Genomic DNA, 10,167 nt, shown 5'->3' with positions numbered 1-10,167 from the left:
ATTTGAGATTTTAGTGACCTAGAATTAGGGTGACCATCGCCTATCAGAACGATTGACGGTAGCTGTTAGAGCTATTGATAGCACAACTGCTGGTAACTATTAAGCCACTGTAAAAGAAAATAAAAATAAATAATAAAATAATAAAATAGTGTCTATATATGATCGATATTTTTTAATTTAAATCAAACACCCCAAAAGTAAACAAATATATATAATTCACTAATTTAAAATATTAAAAATTCTCAGCATACGAAAGGAATTTCAAAAAGAAACATATGTTGGTTTAATGAGCATATCGATGAGATAAGAAAAAAGAGAAAATGCAAAGAGGGAGTGGTCACATATTCTATACTGGCAGAAATCAAAGAGTGAGATTTTTATAAAGGGAAAGGGAGAGTAAAAATGAGGGTAAAAAAAAAAATCACATGAAAAACAATTGGGGTTAATGAAAAGTGATGGGTTAGGAATGGATTTATAAAATAAAAAGAAATGAAAAATATTGTAAAGTTTTTATCAACCCATCAACAGAAGAGAAAGGATGAGTTAAATATTAAAGTTTCTTCCCCAACAATACTGTTCACTCTTAAAAATAAAAATAAAAATAAAAGAAAGTTACCAAAGTATTTAATGCATAGATTTTAATATTATCTAAAAAAGACAAAAAAATAAAGAAAAAAAAAGGGCAAAAGGAAGGGAACATAGAATGGAAGGTAACGTGGCGGGGTAGATAAATGATGTTTTGTTTCAAGGTAATGGGATAACGAAAGGGAAAAAGAACAAAGAATAAAGATGAAATAGAAAAAATATATATATATATATATATCTTATACTATTAAATATTAAATATGATATATTTTATTTTAATTTAGAGTATTAAATAATTTATTTATTTTAGATTTTTTAAAAAATGAAATAAAAAAAATTAAAAAAGAAAGAGATTTTTAAGCTGACAGTGACAGGTTTATGGGAAAAGTAAAATAAGGCAGATCAATTGTATGGATTTATTAGAGATATGAACATGAAGAGAAAAGAAATAAAGGAAAAAGATAAGAGAAAAAACGAACGGTGAAGTAGGTGAGAGATAGATGCAGGGAAAAGAGAAGAAATAAAGAAAATAAAAAAAAGAGCTTAAAGGAAGTGCCACGTAGGTGGCTTAAGAGATGGTCAAATGAGTAAAATTTATTGTATAGATGGATAAGAACGAGGTAAACAGGGTGAAAAGAAGGAATAAAGCAGACATGCGAGTTTGTCAGAGGTGAAGCAAGCAGTAAATATATAGTAATTGGACATAGGAGGGTGTACAACGAGGAGGTTGTTACACTCTACAGGGGTGTAAAAGAATAAAAGATTTAATAAATAATTTATGAAAGATATGTTTAATTTTTATTTATTTATATTTATTTATTAAATTTAATAAATAATTATTAATAATATTTTATTATTTTTAATTAAATAAATATATCATAAATATAATAAAATTTAATTATATTTGATTCGTTTATATAAATAAATAAAATATTCAATAAATAATTTGTAAATATTTTCAAGTTTTTTCATTTATTTTTATTTATTAAATTTAATAAATAATCATAAATAATATTTTAATATTTATTAATTAAATAAATAGATCACGTATAAAGCAAATTTTGTTCGTATTTTATTCACTTACACTCGTAAGAGCGTATCGTAAGCATGAACTATGTAGGAGAAGTGAGCACTGCAATCAGAAGTTTTGATTTCGGGTTGAGTCATTAGCCAAACTCTTTACAACATCTCAAGTCACAGCACGAAATGGATTTTTGTTGGTATATATGATCATTCTATATAGCGGTCGAGTCTTCGTTATTAGTAGAGAACTCAAATTAAAAAATATATATCCTTTAACTTGCATGGTATGGTGTTCTACAAACATAGTAAAAATTGAGTCCATGATCAATATTAAAGGTATTCACGAGTCGAGATAGGTCAGATTCGGTTGATACTTTCAAAGGCTTTGCCTAAGTCCTAGCCCATCCATTTGAATTAGTTAGAGCTGTTGATTAAGCAAAATAATATTAAAATATTTTTAATATTTTTAAATATATTTTGAAATTAAATTTAAACAAAAATATATTTCTATTAGTAAAATAATAATTTCAGGAAATCTGAATTTAAAAGTCTATCAAAAACTCGACTGGCAAGATTGGACAAGTAGCCCAATTTGTGGTTGGATCTAATCAACATTAAAATTCTTTTTCAAGAACAAAACTATATATATTTTATAAATTTTACTTGAGATCCAACCTAATCCGATACTAATTGAGTGGATTGGGTCGGGTCCAATCCAATTGAAGGTGGGCTTGTCAAATAATTCAACCCATATTAACCAAGCCACCCTACCTAAGTTGCACCTCTCTAATGATATTTTGTACTTAAGAGGATAGGATAGAATCATTAACTCTTGAGAGGGTGGATTCGTTTTTTGTCATACACATAAACTTTGAACGAATCAACGTTGATTTTTCATTATTTTTCGTTCTATGGGGTACTGAATCAGAAGGCCTGAGATAGTGTTAGATATATATATATATATATATATGTATGTATATATCAACCATTTGATTCCTAGGCATGAAGGTTTTGCTTGAAAAAAAGAGAAAATATTGGATAATGATGAAAATTTTATTAATATAATGATTAAATTATAAAGTAGAAAAATAAAAAATTTTAATTATTAAATTAAAAAGATTTTTTGTCCTTCCCACTAAACAAAATCAAATGTTTAAATATATACTTATAGCATTATCTGGATAGAAATTGCTTTATTATTACTGACCAATGATTTGATCATTGTCTTTTGGTTTTGGTCATAATTTTACTGTTGTCCTCAAAGAAGTAATTAATTTTCCCAATGATATTACTGGACGGTTGCTTGACAGTATAGGAAACCAAGATTTGTTTTTTCCATAAGAAGCCAATAATTGTTATTATTTATGAGCTTAATAAAACAGTTGGGGTTATCGGTCATTGGGTCAACATTAATCTAATAAAGTCTTCTAATAGAAGGAAAGGTCTCGAGCAATATGACAAACATACATCTTAATCAGCCCATCTCTTGATAAGGGTGCTGCGACCCTCTTTTTTCTGTTAACCTTGCTGAACCTACCATTGTAGCTTGGAGACTTGATAATGATACCTTTGGTCGAAAGAGATGAATAAGAAAAATGATACAAAAAAGTGTGAGTTCATGAAAAGATTACGAAGGTCCATTTATAAAAAATATATATATAAACTTGGACTGTTAAGCACGCCTTTCAAGACGCGACCCTGTAGCAAGCCAAAGTCCCCACAAGTCGATAAGCAAAAGAAAAAAAAAATTGCAAGAACTTTAGACTTTAGAGCATACACTTAATTCAGTTAACTTAAATTTTTTATGATAACCAGCAGTAACGCATAATACTTTTATTTAAGAAAGCAATAGATAATGAAGTAGTCCTAAACTTTCACAAGAGAAAGAGGACAAAAAACTTTTCCAGCAACAAATCATGATCACTTATTGCAGCAGACATGACAACTAATTAACGTGATACTATCGATATAGAGATAGCAAAGCCCAGCCACTTTAAGGGGATTTTTTTTTATTAGATTTGGCTAGATAAGTTGGAATGGCGGAGGTTTTGAATCCATTGAAATCATTCCCACGAGAAGAGGTATATGCACCCATGTTATGAAAAATAAGCCAATCGTTCACGTCCAGTTCTGGCAGCTGGTAACCCTCCAAAACCGTATCTTGAGGATCACACGTCGGTCCAAAAACTTTGGAATCATATGTCTTAAGCCCTTTGAATGAGGTCGTTTTGTTGCTGCTACAGTTGGCTAGAGGAGTGCAAATCACATCATCATGGTCATATTTTAAAAAGTTCATAGACCCCGAGATCCCATCATTGATCCAATACTCTTTGATTCCATCCCTAACTCGCTTCCCTATAATGTTTGTAGCTAATGTGAACGGTGTGTTTGCAAAGAAACGACCAGGTTCTGCTATAATTGTGAAGCCAGCAGGTTCATTAGGGAAATATTTTTGTAGAGCAACTTTCACTGCCGAGGCTGCTTCAATAAACTTTGGACCTGATGTGAAGCCTCCGCCAATGTCCAGGATATGCATTTTAGGCAGGCCAAGCTGGGTTGCTGCTTCAAATGTTGTCTTAGCTGCAGCTATGGCATCTTCAAATGCACGGAAGTTAATGGCTCTGCTACCAATGTGGAATGAGACACCCACAACTTTGAGATGTGCAGCTTGAGCAGCTTGGAGAAGAGAAACGATTTCCTCAGGGAGTGCGCCGAATTTGGAACCGAATTGAAATGTCGCACCACTAGTTTCGGGGATTTTGATTCGAATCAACAGGGCGCATTTCGGATGCCATTTTTTAATCTTTTCGAGCTCACCCTTGGAATCGAAAGTAGTTAAGTTAACACCAATTTTAGCAGCATACTTGATGTGAGACTCAGGTTTGCACGTGTTGGCAAAAACGATTTGATCAGGTGAAACCCCTAGAGACAAAATGGTTTCAATCTCAGCACGGCTTGCACAATCAAAGCCAGTGCCAAGAGCTGCCATTTCTTTGAGGAAAGCAGGGTTGGGGTTGCACTTTACAGCATAGAACGGTTGAACCATTGGCAGATTACGAGTCCATGTGTCAACCAGGGAGTTGATAACACCCAAATCTAGCACGTAAAATGAATCCATTTCTTCTTGTTGTTCATTCAAAATGACTGATTGCATGAAATCAATCAACTCATCTCTTGATAAGGGTGTTGCCACCCTCTTTTCTGTCACCATTGCTGGACCAACCATTTCTTGGAGACTCTATGGGAATTGATAATGATCCCTACTGGTTGAAAGAGAGGAAAAATTAAGAGACTATACAAAAGAGTGATTTCCAAGATAGTTAGGGTGGTCTATTTATAGAAATGAATAATTTGGACTCTATTTAATTTATGTTTTTATAAAACAAAAAAAAAATCAAATAAACGGGATTTTAATAAAAAGAAAGGAGAATGAAAAACGTTGTTCATTGAAGTAACAAACTTTTAAGTTTGAAGTCAAATAAGTGAAGCTTACGTAGAGTTTTTAATATTGGTGTTTACGCCTATTTTTTCCCATCCAATGATGGTTGACACATGGCATGTAAATGTAGATGTATTATTTTTATTAGGAATCTGATTGAGAGTTGATCGACCAAATTATTTAACCCGCAACAACATCAAACTCAACTTCAGCTGCTCAAATTATTTCAAATTCCTTTTTTATACAATTGAGATTGTTAAGATTTGAACGTTCATTATTAAAATTATAAAAATTCATCATTTTATCAGCATATCACAAAATTGTTATCAAATTTTCCCAAATTCTTTATATTTTCCTTTTTCATTAATTTCTCATTTCTAAACCCTTTTCTGAGCAATCCTTTGTAACAAAATTTCTTTTCAATAAGTATTTTTTGCATTATTGGATGTTATTATAAGATCCCCGAGCTCTTGATCAATCAATAATCGATTCTCAGCACATTAGCATCATTTTCTTATTTAGTCTCATTTCATTTAATTTTAGGAATTTTTCTTCGTCACTTTTAATGTTTCAAGCCTTTTTTTTTTTTAAGTTTTAAAAGAGATCTTTGGTTAAGGTCTTGTTTAGTATTACATTTGGGTTTTAAAATTAAGCTTTTGAATTTAAATGTAATGCTAAACACATTATGATTTATGTTAAAAATATTTTTTGATAGTTAAAATTAAGTCAATTATAAAAATTAATTGAGAGATACAATTACTATTTTAATTTTATAATTTAAAGACAAAAGGATTAAGCATTTGTTACTTATGAATCAAAGATGTTTTTAAAATATTTTTAAATTCATGGATTTCAAATTTTAAAAGATCATAAATTCAAAAATTAAAATTAAAATAAAGTATTAAAAATGTTCATATATCTGTGATGAAATTTAGTGGACTGCTCGAGAATGGAATACTATTATTGGAGGATTCTTAGATAGGGCTTCCTTTTATGTTGCACGTGGGCGAAATGATTCTTAGACAAGCAATAAAGAAGAGAGGCGTGAACTGAAGCACCAGCTCATCGTTTTGTGGGAGCTGAGTTGAGATATTACAAAGCACGTGCAATAATCAGAAAGAGGAAAAGAAAAAGTGTCAGTATTAATTAATCATCGAATTATCAGAAAAAGGAAAAGCAAATCTTCAGGATAGCGCATGTAATATAAAATTAATTTGCTATATTTATTACAGTTATCAGGCTACGATCAAGAATGACAAGAAAGATATAATATATGTCCTTAAATCTTGGTTGAAGATATTTGAGGAAATATTAAAGATTTAATTTTAAATAAGGTATTTTTTTTATTTGTATTAAGATTTTATTTTTTTAAAATAGCAAAAAAATATAATATGTAGAATTAATAATTAAATAAATAATTTTTAAAAATAAATTTATTATCTGAATTATTGATATAAATTATTAGTTTTAAACACCTTTTAAAGTTAATAATTTTAAATATGACATAAAAAATATATTAAAATGATATAATTTAAATTTTTAATAAAATTATATATAAATTTAATAAAAATAAAAAATTATTATTTTTATGTGACATATTAATATAAATTATATTAAAAATTATAAAATAATAACAACATAAACATACAAATTATCAACTATATATTTTTTTACAACAAACATCCTTTCCACATAAAACTTGCCACCTGACTTTCCATCGTCGAGCTCCTACAAGCAACCTACCGCAGACCGTAATGCAAGCCAGAGGGCTCTATATATATATATGTTAAAAAAATTTAAATAAGTGCCTCCAAACTAAAGTATTAGTTTTTATTTATTTATTTATTTATATTTTCGTTGTTTATACTTTAATTTTATGCCTTGTTATTTAAGAGAGATTAAAATTATACTACTATTTATTTATTTATCATATTTACTAATCATTATTTATAAATCCTTAACTTAAGAGATTTGTAATAATTTTATGTAATTTAAAAGTTTTCCTTTCTCTTTTTGAATAATTAATTCTGCATGCTTTTTTTTTTTTTCTCTCTCTCCGACTGCTGCACATGCTTTGCAGTCTATCAACTCTGCTACCACGAAACACTGAGTTGGTTTGCTTCGTGCATTGCTTGTCATTCTTGCTTGTCTTCGTCTACGGACCACATAAAGGAAATGCAGCAATTAGCAAACCTCCCATTAATTTTATAATTATAGGAATAAGTTTCCAGAGTGTTATAATTAGGTTTCGACAGCTTTGACAGAATTGAATAATTTGTTTGCTAGGTACAGCTAATATTGCTCAGATCACATGATGTTCAGTCTAGATATTACCAGAGTTCCTATATTTCCTAAATAAGATATAATGAAATGTATGGCTACTTATTTTTAAATAAAAGATTTAGATTAATTAATTCATGTAATAATTTTTAATACATGATATTTAATAAATTTAAAATTTAAATAATAATGAATTTGATATTTTTTTGAGGGTATATTCATTTATAATATATAAAAAATTATAAAAAAATTTAACAATTTTATTGATAAAAAATGTTTAGAGAAATTTTTTGAGATGTTTATAAGAAAATTTTCTTTTAAATTTTTTTTAATTTCATATATTAATTTTTAAATTTAAATTACAACACTTATATTTTTTTCTCTTACTATCGAACTATTGTAAATAAACTATGACAAATACAACAATATTTGTTTGGAGTATATATAAAAGGCAAAGCCATCAACCTATGAAAAATAGACTATGACAAATACAACAATTATTGTTTAGAGTATATATAAAAGGCAAAGCACGAAGTCGGATTAATAATGCCCTTTCAAATAAATGTAAGGCCAAAGTTTGTTTACATCATTTTAATTACCTGTATAAATGATCTTTTGTTTATTTTTTAATTCAATTTAAAATCATTAAAATTTGGCTAAAAACCTAAAATGACTTGTATTTTTTCAAATAAGCTCTAATTTTTTATTGCATTTAATTAAGTCTTTAAAGTAATATCTTTATTTAATTAAGCCTTCATTTTATATTAAAATCACTAAAATCCATTAGATATAAAGTGGTTTAATTAAACAAAAATAGTACTTTATGTAAGCTCTTATTTTATCCGAAAAATTAAGTATTGTGATCGTTTTTATATTGATTATTAAATTTTTATAAAAATTTTATAAAAATTTTATTATTTTTATTATTATTATTTTATCTTTTCATCTTTTTCCTTTATTCCTTAATCCTTTTGTCAATTGTCTGTGTATTTTTTCACCAAATTCAAGCTTGCCAGATGACATTGTGCATCTTTGCACCAAATTCAAACATGTCAGATGACTCTGTGCATCTTTTGCATTGAATTCAAGCTTGCCAGTTTATGATCTTACTTTGCAAGCTGTGATTTCAAAATCAGCATCCCATTTTTCTTCCATAATCCCTTCAAATTCAAGATTGGTTTTAAAAAATTTTGGTTATAAATACAAAATCAATTTATAAGGGGGAAAGAGGCTAGAAATTGTTTTGAAAAATTAACACTACCTCTATATTGATTCACTTGTCACCAAAAAAAAAAAAAAAAATCAGAACAACAACACTACATAAACTCAGTAAAAAAAAAAACAAACAACTAAAAAAAAGTTTTCAACCGAAAATTAAAAAAACTTTGATTTGGGAAGTTTGAGATTTTTTTCAAGAAAAATCATTTTAAAAAAAGTGAGGAAGAGAATAAGGGGATCATTTTAGAAAAGTTTGAGATTTTTTTTAAAAGAGTTTTGACCTCGTCAAAAATTAAAAAATTTTAAATTTTTTGATGATTATTTAAAATTTTCAATCACCAATTTTGTGTTTATTTGAATTTTTTAGTAATCATTGAATTTTTTAATCATCAATTTCTACAAAACTACATAAATCTAGATTTAGATGAATTTTTTTATTGGCTTAAAAAAAAAAAGAATTTGAAGGAAGAGAGAGAGAGACCGGTCCAAGACCGTTCCAAACCGGTCCAAGACCGCTCCAAATCACTCCAGACCGAGGTGAACTACAACTGACCACCTGTTGCTATTGACCAAGTTGACTTGTCGTTGATTGGAGAATTTTGGTATTTTTTATTTTTTCTCTTTTTTTATTTATTCTATTCTTGTGTTAGTTTCAGCACTTTAATTTATAATTTACGATATGTTAAAATAAATATAATAATAAAATATAAAATTTATAATAATGAATGAATAAAAATAAATAATAAAAAATAAATAAAATATTATAAAATAACTATAAAATCACAAGTAGTGATTTTATTAAAAAATATTTACAAAAAATTTAAATATTCTAAAAATTTTAGAATTTTTCAAGTATAAAAAAAAAAATGCTAATAACTATAAAATCACAAGCTATGGTTTTATTTGCATAAAAAAAATTTTAAAATATTCTAAAAGTGTTAAAAATATTTTAAAAATTTTTTCAAACATAAAAAAATTATTAATAAAAAAATAAAATCACATGTGGTGATTTTATTAAAAATATTTATACAAAGGAACTTTCTAAAATATTCTAAAAATGTTAGAAATATTTTATAACTTTTGTAAGCATAAAAATTATTAATAAAAAATAATGTCACAAGTGATGATTTTATTAATATTCATATAAAGAAAAAATTTAAAGTATTTAGAAATTTTCAAACACAAAATAATAAATAAAATAACTATAAAATTAAAAATGATGATTTTATCGAAATTCCTAAATAAAAGATTTTCTCAAAATAGTCTGAAAGTATTAGAAATATTTCGAGAATTTAACTAATAAATATTTTTATGTCAATAATAAAACAAACAATAAATAAACCTTACAAAGTATATTAAATTTTTCATCAATAATAAATTATGAGAGAATCACAAGTAGTGATTTTCTTCTAAATTTTTAAAGTCATACCATAAGTATTTGTATAAAGAAATTATAATCTACTTTGCTTTCAAAATATTAAAATAAATCCGAATACAGAGTCTCTTTAAGGAAATAAGTAATTTCTTTGAATACTTTTGAGGTGAAAAAAATTCATAAGTTAAAATAAAAATATCAAAAATAATTTAGAAAAATTTCATTATTTAAATAATAAAAACAAAAA

General features: G+C 27.0%; 1 pseudogene; it reads right to left on the bottom strand.

The window, feature by feature from the left end:
* Window positions 1–3,412: 3,412 nt before the first annotated feature.
* LOC111277897 (ornithine decarboxylase pseudogene) lies at window positions 3,413–4,888 on the bottom strand (annotated as a pseudogene).
* Window positions 4,889–10,167: the final 5,279 nt, after the last annotated feature.

The sequence above is a fragment of the Durio zibethinus genome, chromosome 7 (genome assembly GCF_047325235.1).
Source record: "Durio zibethinus cultivar Kanyao isolate XHJ-2024 chromosome 7, ASM4732523v1, whole genome shotgun sequence".
Taxonomy (NCBI): domain Eukaryota; kingdom Viridiplantae; phylum Streptophyta; class Magnoliopsida; order Malvales; family Malvaceae; genus Durio; species Durio zibethinus.
The sequence above is the reverse complement of the archived record's forward strand: the minus strand, read 5'-3'. Positions and strand labels throughout refer to the sequence as shown.